The sequence below is a fragment of the Neolamprologus multifasciatus genome, chromosome 2, assembly GCF_963576455.1.
Source record: "Neolamprologus multifasciatus chromosome 2, fNeoMul1.2, whole genome shotgun sequence".
In the NCBI taxonomy this organism is placed as follows: Eukaryota; Metazoa; Chordata; class Actinopteri; order Cichliformes; family Cichlidae; genus Neolamprologus; species Neolamprologus multifasciatus.
The window spans coordinates 12,218,447-12,241,072 of record NC_140440.1 but is presented as its reverse complement, the minus strand read 5'-3'; the positions used below and the strand labels follow the sequence as shown (position 1 = coordinate 12,241,072).

At 40.2% G+C, this 22,626-nt stretch overlaps 1 protein-coding gene across 2 annotated transcripts in view; it reads right to left on the bottom strand.

The window, feature by feature from the left end:
* slit3 (slit homolog 3 (Drosophila)) overlaps positions 1 to 22,626 on the bottom strand; it is a 278,935-nt gene that overhangs the window by 170,777 nt on the left and 85,532 nt on the right. The gene's annotated exons all lie outside the window — the stretch shown is intronic.

Genomic DNA, 22,626 nt, shown 5'->3' with positions numbered 1-22,626 from the left:
TGTTGTTTGTGGGGCAAAGAGAACTTTGATCTGGGCTGGCATGACGTTCACTCACAACAACTTTATGATGTGTGAGGTCCAAAACTCAGTCAGACATGTATTTGAGGGACCTCAGCTGAGGGCATTGTGACAGAGGGAGACAAATGCAGGAAAGAAAGCGAGAGAAAGAGAGAAAAAGGCTCTGAGAACGAAACATTAAATAAATATTGAGAATCTAGTGGCTTTCTGACTTTAATGGAAAAACCCTTTAATCATCGTCAGACTATTAAGTTCAAATCAAAATCGTTGGTACTGTTGAGTTTTAATTAGATTAACTACTTCTAATCAAACTTTTAGACTGAATAGCATTAAGTGCTATTCCTGTCATTGGTTTATTCCTTTATTACAATTCATTTCATTTGCTTTTCTCTCCAGGTGGTCCTATCTATCTATCTACCTATCGTGTGCTCACTCTTGATATATATAGAGAGAGATTTATATATATTGAGAGAGAGGCAGGCAGGCTTATGGCAGGTTTTGTCATAGTATGTGGAAAATATCATTCCAAGCCTTAACATGAAAGGAATATCTTGAAGCAATAACAGTGAAGTGTTTTGATGATCAAAATAAAGTGCACTGATTGAAAGTAAATGAGATGAATGAAGGGGAAACATATGGTGATCCAGCAGAAACGCTGCGACGATTATTGACATGGGCAAAATACGCTTTTACGCTTCTAACATTTCAATACATTAAAGAGAATTTATAGCGTTGTCAGGTTGGCAGCACACATTCTTGTTTAACTGCATTTTTTCCCACAGTTACAAAAATGCTTGACTTTACGTTGAGCACCTAGATGCTGTTAAAGGAACAGTTTACACCAAAATCAATCTGTCAGTCTGGGGATGTAATTCTATTTATTCATCTAAATACTACATCAAATTGTTGCACATATGCTGGCTTTTCTAACCAACACTAAACTAAAGCCAACTTCCTTGTGGTCCTGAAAATGCCACAAATAAATAAATAAATATGTCTCGTTATGGAAGTAATGACCCTGTTTCTCAAAACAACCTTGCAAAACAAATGAAAGGTTCAGCTACTTAACATTAATTAACTATTGCATCCTGTCATCCTGTCCATAGCAGTTCAGTAAACTAGAACTAATAGAACTAGAAGCCTGGGTGGAAATATATAAATATACAACATCGGATTCTGGGGTAAACTGTCCCACAACATTTGTAGTGGCACTTCATTTATAGTCATTACAGTCTTGGCAAAGAAGCATTGACATTCAGTCAGTTTTCCTTAACATTCATTATTCAACCTTTTTCTGGGGCCTTTTTTGACCACTTCTTCTGATTTCCTTAGCTCAACAGCAGCAGTAAATAAACAGTAAAACTGTGCAGCCAGGATTAGTTTTATTTTAAATCGTGCATCACAACATGTACTTCTTTTCCAATCCTGGAAACAAGGAGGTGGTCTCACTGAAACTGGAACTCTGTGCATTCGAATGCTTGGCTACTCTCTTTTTGGGGTTTCTCGTGTAGAGCACAGCGTACATAATTGTGCACTGAATAAAATGCGTAGGTGTGATGAGAGAAAGATGAAAGGGGAAGAAGAGAGAAAAGTAATGGAAGAAAGTCTGATTCAAATTCGACTGAATAAAAAAAATAAGCCACCATCAAAATTGAAAGAAATGGGTGATATTTTTCCTTCAGCCAACAGTTGAGCACATTCACCTTGAATCAATCAATTTTATTTAACTTGTAGACTACAGGAATCCATACTGAGTTTCCTGGAAATCCCCAGCTCTTCTCCTCTCCCCTTTGTCTTTTTATGTCTCCTTTTTATCTTTTACGTCATTTCTCTCTTTTTGTGTCTCATTTCCTTTCACTATAATTTAGAACTGCTGCGTGGAAGCTATCGCTCTCTGTCACCCTGTCTGCCTGCCTACCAATTTGTCCATCTGTTCATCATTCTTCCCCAGGCTCAGTTGCAGTGTGCCTTTCAGGAAATGTCTGATAGCGAGTTTTGTTATTCCCATAAAAATATCATCTAATGCTCGTGGTGAAAGCGCGGCACAAGCACTCACGGGGCAACAGAAATCCCTGTTTCTACAAAGATGTTCTTGAATGCTGCACACATCTTTTCATGGGTTGAAAAATATAGATCTGGACTCTGCCCAGTACACAAAATATGCGCAATATATATGATTTAAAGCATGCTGTCAATATGTTGTATGACAAAACCAAACAAAGTAGAGGAATCATGGATAGGGTAGGGGTGTGAAATAAGGCCAAAAGAACAAAGAAGGTAGAGAAAAAAGCGTAAGAGACACAGATGGATTTTGGGGAAGAGTAAGGCCATTTTAAGTTCAGAGCTCATAATGTGCTTCAAAGATGTGCTCAGCAGAGAAATGGACTTTATACAAGCATATAACGTCCTGTTTAAAGACGCATTTTGCCTGAGCTAACTCGATTGACTGCACAGAGAAACACTGAGTTTTAGGCCTCGGTCTGCAAGATATTAGACAACCGAGCTTGACAAATATTTCCATGAGTTCATGCACACCCGTTCATATTAAAATACCTACACGTGTTCAGAGAGAAACGAAGGTATGACGAGAAGGGTAAATCCCAGAAATCCACATATCCAAACATAGAAAAACAAACGTGAAGCACCAAAGGAAAATGCCTTGTTTCGATTAATGCCGGCTTCTTTAAGGCTCACTGGAATTAAGTATTAGTATAATTGTGTTTCATATTTACATACGGATTACATGACGTGGCATTAACCAGGCTTAAGGTCCTGCAGTTTGCCAGAAGAAGAAAAGGAGAAACAATAAAAAACAACAGCAAGAGCGAGAGGGTCATGTGGTTTTCCATGTAGGCTTAGGGAGCAGACCAGCACTAGAGCTTCTGCATCTGTTTGCTGTTTAGTTCTCCTCAGTGTTTCAGCCACAATCAACAACCTGGAGATCTTTTAAAGTGAATATGATTGACTGCAGTGAGGTTTGCAGTAGGAACACCTCTATATTCACTGACAGCTGTTTAACTCCCGGGATGTGAGATAAAGCACATCTCACGCTGTCTTATTGCTGCATAATCTCTGCCCTACCTGTACCCCCCACATCAGAGAGGCTGGAAACACTACAGCAGTGCGCCACCTGGTGGGAAAATAAGTGTAGCACAATGAGAATTGTTGGCTTCTGCTCTCATAAGCACTCACGGCAGATCTGTTTTTATATTTATGTGATTTTACACTGTCAACATGGCTTGGCTGGACAAACAACCACCAATATACTTTCCGAGCTATGAAGCTGCCTGGTCTAATACCATAAAAGGTGGCTTTTAATCATGTAACTGGCTGTCAAAGCTCAGCACTTTGCACTGACTCGGATAAGGCGAGAACTTGGTTAAGCTATTAGGTTACTGTGTTAACCTTGTGGTTTCTTAATGGAACAGTTAGACCATCTAAAATAGGTGTGGGTTTAAAAGACTTTTGCCAAATGTTTTCAAAGAGCCAGTCATGTAAAGCAATTCTTTTGCTTTCAGCATATGGGTTTTATATAAATGACTGACAGTACATATGATAAAAAGTGTAACAGAGGAGAGAGAGAAGTCTAAACCAAGATGAGAGGAGGCATCACATTTTCATTTGTTTGTTGACACCTCAATTACAATTACAGTATGTTTGGACAAACTTGATGGTGTTTGCATTAAGGATTGCTGATGGCCAATGTTTACTCCTGCTAAGAGGATGTAAAGATGGGGCAATGGCATTTGTAAACAAAACAAATTGCTGCTATGAGGGGCGGAAGCGAAAGGGTTAGAGAGTTATACAGCTTTAAAGTCACGACACTTCTCCAGATGTGCCTTCAATGACTCTTCCACATTTTAACACACACAAGCACACAGCAACTATACAACCACGCATACGCAGGTACACACATACACAGAGTTGTGTGCCTGCACTGACCTTGAGAACTACAATAACTGTGTTTATCTGAAGCAGAGTCTGTTTTCTATCTCGCTTCGCTGTTCCTGTGGGCGCTTTCTCTCGTCGTGACCCAAACTGACACAAACGCTCCCAAAAGACACCCTCAGAGAGAGGTCGTGCGTCGAACATGTCATCGCCACGCAAACTTGTGAGCTCACCTCTGGCTTTAAATTCAAGGTGACTCGCCTCATGAATGTGGTGCATAAATCGAGTTTTAAATCTGTGGTTTACATATATATGAGGAATAAATCTCTTGTTTTAGTTTCGGTATCTACTGCTGACTGCTACACTGAAATAAGGTAGACATATATCTCTTAAAAAGAAATTAAAAGACTTTGTAAGAAGCCAATCTAAGCCTTTTCATTACACAACTAAAACTTTGAGCAGAGCTCCATGTATAATAAATCTGTTTTGATCATTCCAAACAACACTAGCCAGTCAAAACCAAGTTCTTACCCATGATGTGTGATAAACCGGTGACCATCGCTCATTAAAATAATAGTTCTCTGACTTAAAACTAAGTGTGTTTTGGATAATTAAACAATGAGCCTAATGTAGTCTGGAACAAACACAACTAATGTGTGTAGCAGCTACTACCCTAGCAACCTGCCGTAATTAAGGAAAACTGATAGTGCTTATGTGTGTCCTGCTTTTTGTCAGGGTGGAGCTAATTGATTGGACCGCCATGGTGGAGGTGAAGGAAGGAGGCAATGGAACTATTAACTATTCCAACAGCCATCAAACTGTCCCTATGCAGACTTATCACACACACACACAGAAAGAAACACATGGGGGATCGAACAGGCTTCTGCTTTTCATCAAGATAACCCTCCTTTTCTCCAGGTCTATCCTGTATCTGCACCACATCGGTTCTCTTTCTCAATCTCTGCGATTTCTGCTTTTCTCTCCATCTCTCAGTCCTTTTAAATTATGTTCTTCAATCCTTCCCATCATAAACTATTAAAACAGCCCCTTCATAACTCTGACAGGGCCTTCTGTTGATCAGATCAGACACTGCAATGCCAGTAAAAAATGTATCCTGATTGGCCCAAAACACCAGGAAGTAATCAAATAAAAGCTCCCATCATGCTCCGCTGATTACACAGCCTGACAATTTGGTCTAGATTCATTTACTTTCTATTGTTCCCACTGGAAGCCTTTATGCAGCTTGTCAGTGAGATAACAGCACAGAGAACAGAGGGGAAGCTGTGGTAGTGACACTGTAAATCCTCACACAATTAATACTGGCTTCCATATGGTGACTTTTCATGGCGCTGTGTGGATTTCCAGTCCGTCTTATTCCCATTGAGGGCACGCTACGCTTTAATCACACTCACGATGGAAACTGAACCTGAAGTAGTCGTACTAGATTTCTTAAAAGTACAACCTGTGAAAGCTGACGAGAAAAAGAACTGTGTGTAGGGTTCAGTGTGTCCACAACAAAGTGCAAGGACATAAAGAACCTGTATGAGAACCTGCCCATGTGCACATGTGCACGTGGAGGAGGTAGTGCATCTTGATGTCCTTGTGTCAGGGTTGGCAGCAGTGGTGCCATCTGTTTGTCATTATAATGTTGACAGAACTGTTGCCCAGGTTAATTACCATGATAACAGGTTAATTATACCAATTAAACAATACTGGGCATACTGGGGACACTGGCTTCTCTCAGCAAGCACACATGAATGCATCCACAGACTGTGTGTAGTAGCAGATGATGAAAGACACCAAAAAAGGACATTATATCAGGAAGCTCCTATTGGCATGAATGGTAATGGTGACGAATGAATAGTACGTCTATGTGCAAAAGAAGGCCTCTGTGGTGCATCTGACAGAAACAGGAAGTGGACAGGAAGCTTCTGACAGGTGGAGGTGGGATTTAGGACTGACAGGCAGTTTAGTAAATGACCCACAGTGGACTGGAAGGGTTAGTGGCTGTTTGTGTGTATCCACGCAAGACTCGTGGGGATAATCCCAAGTAGGACCTCTTGCTGTGTGGCTCGTGGAAGGATAGGCAAAGTGCCAAATAATACACACACCAAGACACACGTGACCCAGAAGTCCAACTGGTATTCCAGATTTTTCCTCCCTATTGGACCGTCATGCAGATGATTAACTATCTGGAGGAACACGTGTGTGTGCATGTCCCAGTACGGGACTATTAATCTGCTTCAGCTGAATATGGAAAGGCTAAACCTGATGGATGTATCTTTGCTTTCTGAGTGTAGTGGGCAGATAGGGCGTCAAATTCTACTGATGGTATTCAGTGAGAATTTATAGTGAATATAGAATATTCCTGTTAAATCCAGAATTGAATTCAAAATCCTGCTCCTCACATACAAGGTCTTAAATAATCAGGCCCCATCTTATCTTAATGACCTTGTAGTACCATACCACCCTACTAGAGCACTTCGCTCTCGCTCTGCAGGCCTACTTGTTGTTCCTAGAGTATTTAAAAGTAGAATGGGAGGCAGAGCCTTCAGTTTTCAGGCCCCTCTTCTGTGGAACCAGCTTCCAGTTTGGATTCGGGAGACAGACACTATCTCTACTTTTAAGATCAGGCTTCAAACTTTCCTTTTTGCTAAAGCATATAGTTAGGGCTGGACCAGGTGACCCTGAATCCTCCCTTAGTTATGCTGCAATAGACGTAGGCTGCCGGGGGATTCCCATGATGCATTGAGTTTTTCCTTTCCAGTCACCTTTCTCACTCACTATGTATTAACAGACCTCTCTGCATTGAATCATATCTGTTATTAACCTCTGTCTCTCTTCCACAGCATGTCTTTATCCTGTCTTCCTTCTCTCACCCCAACCAATCACAGCAGATGGCCCCGCCCCTCCCTGAGCCTGGTTCTGCTGGAGGTTTCTTCCTGTTAAAAGGGAGTTTTTCCTTCTCACTGTCGCCAAAGTGCTGCTCATAGGGGGTCATATGATTGTTGGGTTTTTCTCTGTATCTATGAAGCGCCTTGGGGCCACTTTTGTTGTGATTTGGTGCTATATAAATAAAATTGAATTGAATTGAATTGAAGAATATGCTTCACTGCAAAAACAACACATTCACTAAGGGAAATAAATACTTCCTGAAATCTGTTCTTAAATCCTCCCAGTGCTCTGAACCTCTGGTCCAGCAGATGGATCCAGCATTGAGTTGATGCTGAAAGTCATCCACCCATTTTCTTTCAATTACCAGGGTTGTGGTGGCAGCTGCCTGGACCTCCGTTTCTCCGGCCACCTCCTCCAGCTCATCCTGGGGGATGCTCAAAGACTTCCAAGCCAGTTTAAAGATTTAATCTCTCCGATTGTGTCCTGAATCTGCCCCAGAGCTACCTCCAAGTAGAATATGCAAAGAACATCTTACCCAGGAGGCATACTAGTCAGAAATACCCGAGCTTGTTCCTTTTGATGTGAGGGGGGTAGTGATTCTACTCTGTGTCGAAACTGAGAACAGACTCCTCATCCTGTCACTAAGGGAAAGCCTAGCCACACTTCGGAGGAAGCTCATTTTCACCCCTTGTAACCTTGATCTTCTTGCTTCGGTCACAACTCACAGCTTGTAGCCAGGATAGTTATGCAGATCAACCATATCGACCAGCTGTCTCTTCACCACAACAGACCTGTACAGCATCCTCACCACTGCTGACACCGCACCGATCCCACTGTCTATATTCTGCTGCACTCTCATTTGTGTGAGATATTTAAACTCCTCCACTTAGGGCAACAACTCATCCCTGACCCACAGTGGACACTCCACCCTTTTCCAGCCGAGAACCACGGCCTCAGACTTAAAGGCGCTAATTCCCGTTCCCGCCACTTTACACCACCTCCGCATGAACTGAAAGTCACCACCTGATGAAGCCATCAAATTAATCCTGTATTTTTCACGCCCGGCTTAGAAAATATGACTATAAATACAAACTTGCTCCTTTTAATTTACCATCTAAAAAATTCCTATCGATATGACCGTAGCTTTGCATTTAATAGGCGACAGACTTCAAATATAGCAGCCACTAATATATACTTTTCTGAAATGATTTACGAGGTCAGATGATTTAATTTTCATAAAAATTGGCTAGACATGACTTCGTTTTTGCAAGTGGTGGAAATCTCATTTAAAGGCTTCACTGTACATTTACTCTACAAAACTGATGCTGCTGGTATCCAAATTGGCAAACACACACACACCCTTTAAAATGTTATTAGGCTAATTTTGACGCTTTCGTCAAACTGTGTAAGTTGGGGTTATGTGTTACCTTGGAAAACTTGTTAAACAGAAAATGTGATATCTCTAATGTGGTATTAAACTAGTCGCCATTCCTTTCTTTTTCCTTTTTTTTTTTTAACTTGCACAGACTTTTGCTTTTTTCTTCCTTTTTCTTTCCCTCTAATATCACAATGAACTTGAGAAACGGAACACTTTTCAAAATAACCTTGTTTACAGTTTCAAATTCAGGAACTGATCAAGATATTAAAGGCAATTTCCATGTTTCCTCTTTCTTCATCTCTTATCTTACGATACTAAACGGCACAGTGTTTATCACTTCCTCTACTTTCTTTCTTTGCTTTCTTCCTCAGACTTCAAAGCTTTCTTCTTCTCCACCACCTTGCCAATCCCACATAGCTGAATACCAACCATCCATAAAGCCCTGCTCGCTTTAGCACCAAACAACCCGCCTGCCTCATTACACACGCTAATTGTTAAGTTTCCACTCTTTTCCACTTTCTTCCCCCTTTACTGTTTTCTTTGTTTCTTTTTCCAAAAAAACAGCACACCTACACAATTTGGCACACAGCCTTTAATTTATGAGAACTGAAGGCTATTAATCTTATTTACGCAATGATTTTATAGTTTCTTTTAAGCCTTTTATTATGCATTAATGACATTTTATACTGATTTGTACACAGAAAACATCAAAAAGGTTTGATTGGAACAATATTCCTTGCACTGACTCTACCTCAGGCCGCCTGTTTATGCTAACCATGAGAACCCAAATTATTCTAGCCTTTCAATATGTAGACATACAAAATAATTAGCTTAGACATCACTGAATTTATATTTAAGCATCAAGCAAAAGTTTATAAGTACAGCTTCCACGCAGTCCTGCGAAAAACTAAGGACACCTCACGATTTAGTAGCCGTCTTTAGAAGCAATAATTGAAAATAGTTTTCTCTATAACTTCACTCACATAGTTGTGGAAGATTTTGGCCTTCTTGTCTTTAAATGTTGCTTCAGTTATTTGAGGTTTGTGGGCATCCATTTATGCATAGCTGTTAAGTTACTTATCATTTCACCTAAATTTGATTTTTCACAGCCAAAATGTCAGCGTTGCAAAACTGGACTTCATACCCATATCATTTGTCAGTTTTTTTAAAGACTATTATCTCCTTTTTAACCCTCCTTTCTAGTTTAACTCTACTCTAGTCATTCTTCATTTTAATGATTGATTTAGCAATATGTGCTAAATGTGACAATCCATTAAAGATATACTGCTGTTTAGCAATGATGGATAGATATCATTACTTTGAAGATATTTGTTTAAAATGTAAATAATTTGTGATACGCCATGGCTCATTAAAAACAGACAATGATAGTTAATCAAGTCGAAGCATAAATATTGTTTTTACCTCATCTACATATACACAGCTGACCTTTTAGAAAGCAGTTTTTGTTATTATGTGTGCAGTAAGTGACACACACATAACCTAAGCTTAGCTTCTTCTTGGGTCATTTCACATAAAATCATTAAAACTTGCAGACGGTCCCACCCGACCACCTCAGAATGAGCTGAAAACTAATTTGAGGCTGTTTAATGAAGCCTCGCAAAGTTCTACTTTCAAACCATGTAAAATGCAAGAGTAGAAATTTTTGATCCCTCGATGCTTCTTAAGTACAGAAGCTAACAATGCAAAACGTCCAGGGCTGAAAACACATTTAAGCTGTAAAAAATGTACACCCACTCAAAATCTTGTTTGCTGATCAGGGTTTTTCTTTACTGTGGACAACTTTTAGCATCATTATTATGGGATATAGCATAGCTCTATGGCAAAAAGTCATCATATCTACAGTATAATGCAAAGTAACAGCACTGGACAAGCATTGGTGCCCTGGATGGTTTACATGTATAAATCATGTAAACCATAATCTCTAAAGCATCCTGTCATAGGTGGCTGCTCAGAGCAAGTTAAATTATATGTCAGGTCTCCTTTTAAACCACATTTTCATTCAAGACTTTTGTTGATTCCTTCTGGTTTTTGTTTTTTGTTTTATTTCTAACATTACACTAAATTGTGGCTCGGTCTTGAGCTTAATCTATAAATTGTAACCAATGCCATGGTAACTCATATCTTGTACCTTCATATCAAGGTAATTTATGCTAAAATTAGTTCAACAGAAACAAAACATAATCATAAAGTGGAGTTGTTCTACTGCACTGACTGAATACTAAAGCATGTGTGTGGTACATTGCATGAATAATTGTTTTTCATGCAGCGTGACTGTTTTTGTTGTGCATCGTCTTTCAAAATTCATAAGGGAATTAATAAACATATTTTATTGATGAACGAAACAGATACAGAACATTGGAATAGAAATATAGAAAACAAAACAGAGGGGGAAATGAAACACAAATTAGTAGGAAGGAAAAAATTCAAACTCCAGCCTCAAACTGTGCTGCTCTGAATCCTGCAGAGAGCCACGGATAAACAGAGGCAGCAGGTAACAAGAAGACACAGAAGCAGGAAAACAGACAAACTGAGCAGAGTTTGCATGTGTAGAAAGTCGGGACAAAGAGAATTGGAGAGTAGTTTGATGTCTATGGGGAGTAATTAGTACTGACAGTAGTACTAATGGTCTGTCTGTAGCTCGGCAGACTGGAACTCACTGAAAGGACTCCAGGGTTTAACTCTTTCTTTTTATGTTTTCCTTCTCTCCCTATAAGTACGCTTGCATTCAAGTGTTAAGAAATCCTCTGAAGTGCTGCTCAACATCAAATGCAAATTAGTTAGATGAAAATTAATTCGTTTTGCTAATCTCAGAAAACACCAACACATTGAGGTATTATCTTAATTAATATTGAACAAAGTGTTTTAGTTCACACTGCAGGCTGATTCGTTGATGCCTCGTGTTAGTCTGAGTTACTTTGGCCAAAGTAAAAGATTTACTATTAGCATGATGTTGCTACTGCAAAAGTGGACCAGCGGAAGTGGAAAAATTGGCTGGTGATCCACTAACAAGCCATGAATTTATATACAAAGATGCAAACAGTTTATTTGAATACGGACCTGCTTTCTACTAAGAGTAATACAAATTAGCGGCAAAAACAAAGAAGCCTGTAATCTGCTAACTAAAACAAAACTGTTGAGTCTATGCAGACTTCACAAATGTGTTTCTTGCTGGAAACAGCATTGTACTTCCGATCACAGAGATGGAGCTAAAGCAGAATCGTTCTCAGTTATGAGTTGATCTGTTTGGGATGGTTGGGCCTGTGTGTGATCAGTGGATAAATATGACAAACTATTGCTGAAATCTGTTGATCTGCAGGATGTGCAGAAGAACAGAAAATATATTTACCGTCTCACCCTAACCTGTGTACATATTAATGAAGTAATTATTACTGTGCTCTGTTTGGTTAAGTTTAGTGCAGCTGTCTCAAAAATACCAGAACAACTTGGAAGCAGTGCTTAGACTTCTGAGCACATTTGTTCTGATAAACTCTCCACCTCTCATTACAAATAAATCAACAGTCACACTGACAATAAGACCAGCTCCAAAAATACTACGCCTCTCAGTGTTATGCCAACAACACATTTTTCAAGATCCAGATTTAGTAACAATCTGCAGATTGTGCGGATTGTTACTAAGGCTACGTCCACACGTACACGGGTATTTTTGAAAACTGAGATTTTCCGTTTTTGTTTTAAAAAATAATCCCGTCCACACGTAAACGCAGAAATGAAGGAAAACGCTGCTAGGAACATGCCAAAGCAACAGGTGGCGCTATATTCCTAACCATGTAGAAATGTTGGCCAATCAGAAGTCTAGAAGCCTCGGTGGGAAATAGTAAACAAAGCTGGGGCATAGAAGCAGAAGCGAGTCGTATGTGTGGAGGGACAGTAACTGTGTGTGTATATGTAAGCATTTAAACACTGCAGAGACAATTAACAGTAACAGTATTGTAAAAATTCATTTCACTGAAACAATAACGTGGCGCACAGTGTGACGTCAAAAAAAGGCGCACACCTTTGACGCTGCGTTTTCTCCGTTTTTCGCGTCCACACGTAAATGCAAAAACTGAGCTTTCAAAATATCCACCCTGGCCGGAGTTTTTACAAATCTCCGTTTTCAGTGACCGAAAACGCCGTTTACGTGTGGACGAAAGGTGCAAACGCATAGAAAAATCTGCGTTTTCAAAAATACCCGGGTACGTGTGGACGTAGCCTAAATCTGGCTCTTGATATGTTTACTTACTGAGCCTGTCTAGCTGTTATTATTCAGCAAACTTTCCAAAGATGCTACAAAATTTTTGTCATTCTCATTCAATGTTGTTACAAGCTGTTACAGACATACATTAGCCTTAAGTCGACAGACAGAGGTGTCTGAGTGTTTATTTAAATATTCAAAAATAGAAAGAAGAATTTCTAAAAGAACTCGACTGAGGTAAAATGTATTCATTTCCACCTCCTTCCCTGATAGACAAGTCACTCTTGCACAACAAGGCTCAACAAGCCTACCTCCGTATTCATTCATACAGTGACAGACAATGTGTTAAAGCACGGGTGAATAAAGCACCCACGTAAAATACTTCACCACGATCATTGATGCTATTCAGGGAATTCTCCTCACTAGACTTCTTTGTATTAAATCATGCCATACATGAGCACATTATGGGCAATTATGGTCTCTTTTCCAACTGTCTGAAGATTAAAGGATTAATGATCCTGCCACAAGCCATTTTCTAAAAGTGAGTTTGGCTCTAAAATATGTCTGCTCAGTCCAGGAATGCTATTTCAGGTGCCTTAACGGGCCAGAAACGTTGCAGTGAAGGGCCAGTATCTCCTGAAGATGAATTAGCGCAGTTTCCATGAGGACTGTTTTCATCACAAGACCTTTAATGTCTGATCTCACCTCTGGACTGAAAGGAGCCAGCTATGTCAGACAAAAATGCACCATGTATGTATGTATCCATCTGTGTTTATGCCATATGTGTGCAGTACATGCATGTGCATGTTCTGTATGTTATCTTCGAGGGCGAGACCATGTTGTTCCAGCAACCCAGGGGTCTCAGTCCCATAAATCACACCTATCATGTACAAGTATAAGTGTGCGTGCGTGTGTGTGTGTGCGACTCTGTAAGTGTTTTTGAATTGAGAGCCAACACCTGCTACTAATCACCATCAATGTACAGGAGTGAGGGGAGTGTGGTGACGTGTTAATATTTTTACACATCCATATACCTGAACATGCACATGCACACACAGAGGTCAGGTTAAAAGGACGAGAACAAAGCCAGGATGATTGATGTGTCAATGGTCATTAGGCTGATACTCCAAAGGAAAAGGCCAAAAACGGGAGAACTAAGATCAAGAAGGCAAGAATAGTTCTAGAAAGTAAAAGTAAAGAAAACAGTACAGATAGGCAGAGAAAATGAACAGAAATAGTGTTTTCTTTCATGTCAGTATAACATTATTCAATTGAATTCACAACTGAAACAAAGCAGAGGCTGATACATAAAGCAAGACAGATATGTGGCAAGTAAAGAATGCAGAAATGAATGAAAACCTGCCCTTCTGGTGTCCATAACTGACTTTTTACAACAGTGAAGCCATTTCTACAGCAAGGCAATATGAACGAGTGATATCATCTTTCAACATCTCGCCATCTCTTTGAATCTGATCATCGTCTCATCCTCCCTTTCTGACTCTTCTTCTTTACTGCCTGATAAGAATCTTGACTTTACTCTTCCTTCACTTTCCACCTCTTTCCCTTTTTCTTTCTGACTCTCCCCAGTCTTTGTCAACATGTGCTAGTCATTGTCCTATTGTATTACCTTTGCTAAAAGCCAAGAGAGTCAGGCCTCACCACTTTATCACAGCAGCTCTAATGGAAAACAGCTAGATATTAATACATGAAGAAGAAAAAGGAGGATGCCTGGAAATAGGTCCGGGGGGGAAAGGACATGGCTGATTTTAGATGATTATTGTCAAACGGATTATCTAACAGTAGATAGAAGTGGTAGTACAGAGAGAGGCATAGACATTTTTAGTTTATTTTCATAATAATATAACCTTAACATTTTCTTTAAAACTGCTAAAACTGCACCTGGGACCTTTAAATGCTCTCACTCAAACAGAAGTCAAAACACGTTATCTGGACAGAGCTTTTTGTAGAAGTTAAATCAAAATGAAAATGTTTTTTCAAGATCAAAATTCAACAAAATGCTAGCTAACTGTAGAAGTACTGTTCCTCTGTACTCGTCTTCTTCACGGACTTCAAATGCCGCCAACTGAACTGTGCAAATTGTGTCAGAGTTAGAGACATCTGGTGGACTTTAGAACTGTTTGAGGTTATACACATACTTGGAAAAGCTTTTAAAATGAGGAAACTGCAACTCAGATATTAGGCTATTGTGTTAGCATTAAGAAAACGCTAACACATTTCTTTATACGGATTTATTATTTTACATTTTGTTATCAAGTATCACCGTTTTTGTGGTCTGCATAGCCAGATTTCAGGACAGGTGAAACCTGCAGTGAATCAACGAGGTAGTAGGGCTGGGCTATATCATACCGTTCATGGTAATACCGGTATAATGTTGGGCAACGATAAGAAAATGAAATATGGCGATAGAATATGGGTAAAACGCACATGCGCAGTGCCTTTGTTTTCATACGTGGCGGAAAAAGCATGGCAGCGACGCAGAATGAGAAGAGCGAAAGCTGATCGTTAAATGAAACAGATGAACCAGAATTGGTTTGTAAAAATGCTGCAACTTCACTGGTGTGGAACTGGTTTAGCTTTCGTCCGTCAGATACACAACAAAGCACTATTTTTGGTAGCGCATGCTAGCGGGCCGTCGTTATTACCGTGTTGTTTGGAAAATACAGCACACTTAAAATCAATCCTTTGATTTTTCTGAAAGTCGACAGAGCCCCTTATAATCCCGTGTGCCTTATGTATAAATTCTGGTTGTGTTTACTGACCTCGAAACAATTTTATGTGCACGGCGCTCGAAAATCTGTCAAATGCTTTAGTACGACTTTGCTAAGCTACGAAGCCGCACCGCTTGATGGATTGTCGGAGCATTACAGCTATCGTAGGCGGAGCCTCGCGGAGTGATACGTACTGTGCTTTAACATATTACCGTATTGTGTGTGTATAACCTCTTTTTAAGTTTTGTGGATATTATACATGGATATTATGCTGAGGATATGTCGGCCAGTTTCCACTGGAAATGCCTTTTGGTTAAACTGTCAGCGAGGAATTTGCACTATTACATTTTTATATAACTTTAATGCACATTAAAAAAAACAGCTGCTTGTTTAAGTGAAAATACATTGATGGGTTTTTTTTTTTTGCACTAATAAAGTTGTAGAGTTGTAAAGTATTTTGTCTGGTGTCAATTATATCGTCAGTTATATCGTTATCGCAAATTTTCAAATGTATATCGTGATAAATATTTTTGGTCATATCGCCCTGCTCTACGAGGTATACTTCCCTGATTAATAGCATTCCAACACTAAATCTTGGTTTTAAAAGGTTTTGAGGTGTTTTGACAAACACAACTGGAAGACATCAGAGAGAAAAATGTAGGAAGATAAAAAGACTTTTGTTTGGGCAGATAAATGAGTATCAGGAGGAAAACAAGAAACGCATGTGGAGGATATGATAAATGAAGACTGGTTTAGCTGTGTGGTGTGTTTTGCGGATGGGATGATGATAGAGGAGTGAATGATTGAGAGATAATGCACATCAACTCCCCTGCAGAATACAAATGGCTGAAAAAGATGACGAACAGCTGGAAGAGTGAGTGAATGGATGGAGTGAGATGTCGAATTTAACAGAGAAGCAATTCACAGCAACGGTACATTAGAGCATGTTTTATCATAATGTTGATGAATGGACAAAGAAAAGGCTCTGTAGTTGTTTTACGGAGAGACATTAGCGTACAGCACGGTCCCATCTGTTGTCTGGCACATGAAATAAAAACCCAATGGCCCACTTATAGTGCAACAATCACACTTGCTCAACCTTTTCCTCCAAGCGGACAAATATTTGGATTATTACAGTCATTGTTTTATTATTTCCTTTGTAACACCCGCCTGTTTTCTCTAGGCAATGAATTACCTCAACACACAATCGCTCTCAAATCTTCCTGTATCCTGCTTTCTCTGTTATTAACTCCCTGTCTTTGACTCTTTCGGTCTCTGTGTTGTTTTTTCCTCTATCGACATCACAGCTCTAGTTCTGCTATGCATTAGTTCTGCTGGTTTTGAAACCATCAGCATGTATGATCACTACCAGACGAGAAAGTTGCCTTAGAGAGAAAGACAGATGAAGACAAAGTGACTCAGAAGAAACAGAGGGAAAGAGATGAAGTGGGGGGCTTGAGAAAACAAAAACATATATGTTGCAAATATTAATCTACTGGATAAGGCACGAAACCAGAACGAGACCTTTACTATCTTGATAAATAACCCAATTTTTATCAATGACAATTAAAAACAATACAAACACACTTGTCAAGAAAAGAAAGGGCTTGGCATGAAAACTCAATAATGCATGATCAACAGATAGCGCTCAACACATTTCTGACCACTGACCACTACAGAAGCTGTTGAATTACAAAATGCCAACAGCATTTCTGTTTCTTTTCTTCTTATTCAAATGAAATAGTAACAGTTGCCATTAAAATACAGATTCTTTCACTTAGATATCCTTACTGACAACACTTTCCTAGCGATATCTATCTGCTTGAACCAGGGATCCTTTGCACTGCTACACTATGGAGCAACTATCAAAAGCATTAACAACTTGCCACATGCTTTATGACAAATGGGAACCTTATTTGCCTTATATATACACATGCATACACCACTGAAAGACAGGGCTTTAGTACGGGTATTAAAGTGAATTGTGTGTGTGTGTCATTTCTGTGCAATCACACGCTAATGGTATCTTGTGGAGTCTTCTTCTAACTGTGACACAGCATGAAGGAAAGTCGGTATTTAACATCCTACGCAAGACATTGATTCTGGGCCATTTCACACTGGTCCGTGTGCTCAGTATACCAGTCAGACATAGCGTGAAGCCGCTTAATTTGGGCCGTATTGGTTTTTAACTGCCTACACAAAACAGATGGGTGTTAGGTTACATACAGCTCAATCAGTCAGATAAAGAGAGAAAATTGGGAGGAAAGACAGATGGATAGGTGGAGAGACAGACGGGTTCAACGGGCGGGCCGGTGCTCTAGTAGAGCAGAAGACTGACCTCTAAAAGAACCTTGTGACCCATCATATCATCCTAAATTCACTCTCAGAAGGCTGGAAATGTTTTTTAAAGACATTTATTCTGTGCTGGAATAATACACACATACATAAACCAATTTATTTATGCGCGTTCTAGATGCACTATGATTTCTGCAGATGTGGATTTCCCCTAATCAGCAGATGGTGACCCTACAGCACTGTGAAATGTAATGGCTCAGTCATAATAGAGGAAACACAGCAACTAGAAAGACTGGTTGCCTGTGCCTTTTTGCTGTGAGTGACCAATCAAGTCGTTTCAGTCTATGGTTGCCCAGAAGCATGTGACACCATCAGTCTGTAGGTGGCCTTTTGCACAATTGCACAGGTGGGAGGTGGCCTGTCTCTGAACTATCACCGTCTGGTGACCGCAACCAATCGCTGACAGATTTGCAAATAATTTCCATCTAATTTATGAACACAGACAGATTACCAACATATTATAATCAATCTGTCGTCAGTTAGTCTGTGGCATGTACTGATTGAATAGAGGACTCAACTCGGGTAGATGCCAACTAGTTGGATTCTTGTCAGATCACAGTTAATGGTCGCATATTCACAAATAATAATAATGGGTTGAATTTATATAGCAAGGCACCCAGCGCTTTACAATACCACTATTCATTCACTCTCGCATTCACACACTGGTGGAGGCTACGGTTGTAGCCACAGCTGCTGTTGGGCCAGACTGACAGAAGCGAGGCTGCCATATCGCGCCATCGGCCCCTTTGGCCAACACCAGTAGGCGGTAGGTGAAGTGTCTTGCCCAAAGACACAACAACCAGGACAGAGAGAGAGGCGGGGATCGAACCGGCGACCTTCCGGTTACAGATGCACTTCCCAACAACCTGAGCCACGGTCGCCCAAATAGAATGCATTGCCACTTGACCCCATTCAGTCCAAATACATCACTGGCAGAGTTGTCATAAACCCGGTCCTTGAATTCAAAGCAACCATTTGAAAGGTTGCTACACTACAAGTTTACTGCACACAGTTGCAGTAAACTTGGTTGTTCCACATTCTGACTGTAGCACAGACAGACTGTGTAAGACATTCAGGGACAAAGAAAACTACTGCAGCAGATGTAAATATGGTCGTAATTTATGTAGTTGGATGTGTGACAAAAGATGTCTTTGAGTATTTTCTTGAGGAATAAAATGCACTTGTATGCACACTGCACACCTACTATAAACAGAAATATGGTTGTTTTGTAAAATACTGCACTTTATTGCACTTATAGGCAACAGGTGTCATTTGAAAACATCTTTATGACTTGTAGATTTTGACAAATCAGTTTTTAAAGGTGAAAGGTCTTCCTTCTGAGCTTTTACAATCCCTTTGTTGCGTATTAATCAGCTATAGATGGCATGGTCTTCACTTTGATTGATCAGAAGACAAACTGAGGGGTCGGGGAGTCCACTGGTCAGCAGTGTTGGATGAGACGGGTGCTGATGTTCACCATCCGTAAAGACAACAAATGGGAGTCAGACGTGACTCTGCAGAGTACATCTGGAGCACAGCTGTGTACACTGTGTGTGTCATCAAAAGTTCTCCACCCTAGCCCATACACCTCCACGGACAGAACACACACACACACGAAAAATGTACCAAATATGGAAGAACATATCCACAGACATATGAGCATGCTGTCCTCACATGTATCTTAATTTTAGGGACACATTAGCAGCATAAAAAAAGGACTGTCAATGTTATTTTTACGGGTATTTATATTCATCCCTCAACATAAAATAAAATGACATCAGCCCATGGCAACATTAACTTTGGTAAAGTTGTGCTCTCATAGTAAATTAATAGATTCCACCAACTACTGACCAAAGCTTCCCAGCTAAATACGCACCCAAGCCACACACAGCCACAGTTAGCACAGACTGGGGCAGTGTGTTGTCATGGAAATTTTGTTTTGCTTGGCATCCAGCCCAAACACATGTTTCTGATGGTCTAACATAGAGCTAATAATAATAATAATGATGATGGCCAGCTTGCTTTAAGTCAGTGGTATGATTCATACAGAAATCCCTCCCAAAATATATTGTAATTAACTCGGTGTAGATACACACTCACACCCATTCAAGCTCATGTTTCTGTGTGTGCGTCTCAACCATTAGGCAGCAGAGGGACATGTTCAGCTAGAGCTTGATAGCATCTTGTAATAGGACTCACGAGAGGCAGACAAGGAGAGATTTCAGAAAAAGTCTGTGTGACATGGCAGAGAACAAGTCCGAAGTATTAGAGAGTGAGTGAAAGGGCACGAGCGACTGACAGCGAAGACCGAGTGAGGGAGAATAGGGTTTAGTGTTTCAAGACAATTAACACTGCCCTGCTGTGTTTTAATAGTACACTCCTATGGGTATTTTTAGTCAAACATTAGCAAAATGACACTAATAACAGAGTATGGAGAGAGTTTGACTGTAAAAACCTAATCAGACTCGCCTTGCTGCAGGGCTGCCGAAGGACGTCCACACGTACTGACACACGTCCTGTGCTAAGATTACACCGACATGTAGTCTGAGTTTCTGAGTCCACACAGGATTTAAGTAGAGAGTTTAACCACTTCGCAGATAAAGGACTGTAAACTAGGGCTGCCACGATTACGTCGACTATCAAAATCGTCGACGACTGATTTAATAGTCGACGCGTCGTTTGAAGCTTTGTAAGATCACAAAAGACGCAGGAATAAGTAGTAGGATTTAAGAGTGTAATAACGGACTGAAACAGAAGATGGCAGCACTGCATGTACAAGGATGCCAGCTGCCGTTAAACCCCGAAGAAGAAGAAGCTGTGTCCCAGAATTCATAGCGCAGCCCAGCTCAGTTTCCAACAATGGCGGCAGCTAGTTAGTTTTAATATTACTCTTATTATTCTTTCTGGGTCACAAAATAAACGTTTAACATATTTTTAGGCGAGAATGTAGCTGTGTAAACCTCAAATATCTGCTCAGTTTATCAAGACACCACATATTTTCAAAAGCGCTCCGACGTTTTCGGAGACGTCTGTTACCCACTAGCTCGATAGCTAGCCAGGGGCAAGGACTCCCGGCAAATCGTTTTCAAACCCACCGCCGTCTTTTGCTACTCAGGTTAAACATGATATATAAGTCACTTAGATAACTTAAAATGTTATTGTTTGGCTTTTTTTAGTATTTTATTTGTTCCTGAGTAAATCGGTTTGGCTGAGATTAAAGTTATAGTTTTTACACAGCTGAATAAACGTCAAGCAGACAGCTGATTATCAGAAGTGTGAGATGCTGGAGAATATACTCCGGTGTCCTGTTATATTTTAGATAGCAAGGAGTTTATTAAACTTCACCGAAACAATCTGCAGATTTCATTAAAATTTAATAAACTATCATCTTGTCTTTATTTTTAGTTAGCACATACCTTAAACACTTAAAGCTGTAAGCTAATGATAGTTATATAAGAGCAGATGCTGCTGGTGCAGTAAGCTGTACGTTTTACGTCTAATGGATGATGATCTGATTAGCAGTGTTGCCAACTCCTCAGTAAGGAAAATCGCTATTGGCTGTCCTAAAAGTTGCTAGAAGTCGCCAAATGACGGCATCACCTAATTTGCATAATTTGTCATGCTAATGTAATTGTAACCTACGTTGTTGGAGAGAGAAATAACATCGTGGAAGAGACATAAAGTGAGTAAAAAACGTCCTAAATGCAGTTAGAATTTATTTAGAACTACAAATTAAATTTCTTTTACCAATTATTGTTTTTTAATGTCACAATTCCAACCCTGCTCCTTTATCCGGGCCTGGACCGGCAAAAGTGACCCGAAATTGGCACTCTGGGGGAGTTACTTTGTGTGTGTGTGTTTATAAGTAGTTTTAAACCTTGTGATCCACAAAACAGCATAACAGTAAAGGAAGAACTGACTGCATTACAGTCAGTGCTGGAGCAGAGGCTTCGCTCATGCGCGATTCATTTGCAGTTTGGACGCACAGGTGTGAACGTCTCCTGCCCTGATAGCAGCTGGGGGAGGACTATCCTCCGCCCGTGAGCGCTTTGGCACGGGTGAGGCGCCCACGGCAGCACCGCTGCTTGTTGAGAGTAAGAGCGATACGCGTTTTCACGTCAAAAAGTCGTCATAAATAAGTCTCCAATAATACCAGAAAAAGTCGCCAGATTTGTCGCTAGTCGCTTTTTAGAAAAAAAGTCACTAAGGGGGTCTGAAAACCCGCTAAATATAGCGACAAAGTCGCTAAGTTGGCAACACTGCTGATTAGTCGACTATCAAAATAATCGTTTGTGGCAGCCCTACTGTAAACTCACTGATGGAGAAAACAGTAAAAGACCTTTTTGTAGCGAGTGTAATTTTGAAAGTTTGAACATCCAGAGGTAGAGCAGCAGGAGAAACCTGAATTCATTTTCAAAGCAAAGTTTGTAGGAGCATCTGTATTGTTTAGTCACGGTAAATGCCAAATGAACAGGCATGAAAGGGTAAACCACAATATTTTTTTTAACTTTAGGAAATTTCAGCTTCATTTAGCATGAAAAGTAAATCTGTGTTCTTTTGGATTTCTACATAAATCAAACTCTTAATGAAGAGCTTGGGGGTGGCTGATGCTGCTCTGGTCAGAGCTGCAGTAAGTTAGAGGATCCCTCCATCAATTACACATAGTCAAACTACCACTACACACAGACAGCAACTCATCTTAGTCCAGACAGCTTCGTCTGTCTGTCGGGTCACGCCGTGGGTCGTAAAGTCACCTCCGTTTCCGTTTGATGTTGGCTACTTATCGAAATGGAGAGGGATGAAAAGAGGCGCTCAACTTTTATAAGAAGAGTTTAATGGGCCTCTGCTGGTAAACAACAGCCATGTGCAGCTCGTAGAGGAGTTGGTCCGTGGACATGACACACCTTCTGAATCAGATCCGGGTGAAGGTATAAAAACAGCTTTTATAAGGGCAGGCAGTAAACTGTGGCGTGTGTTTGTGTATACGTGTCAAGGAAAGCGTGAATACTTTGCATATTTAACAAGAACGAGCATATTTTTTCAATCACTTCACACGATGAGATTGTTCTTGTCAGCAAGGGAGAAAACTTCCAATCATTTCCTTGCCTGATGCCTGTTTTGAGTATTTTCTGAAACACAGTTTGTAT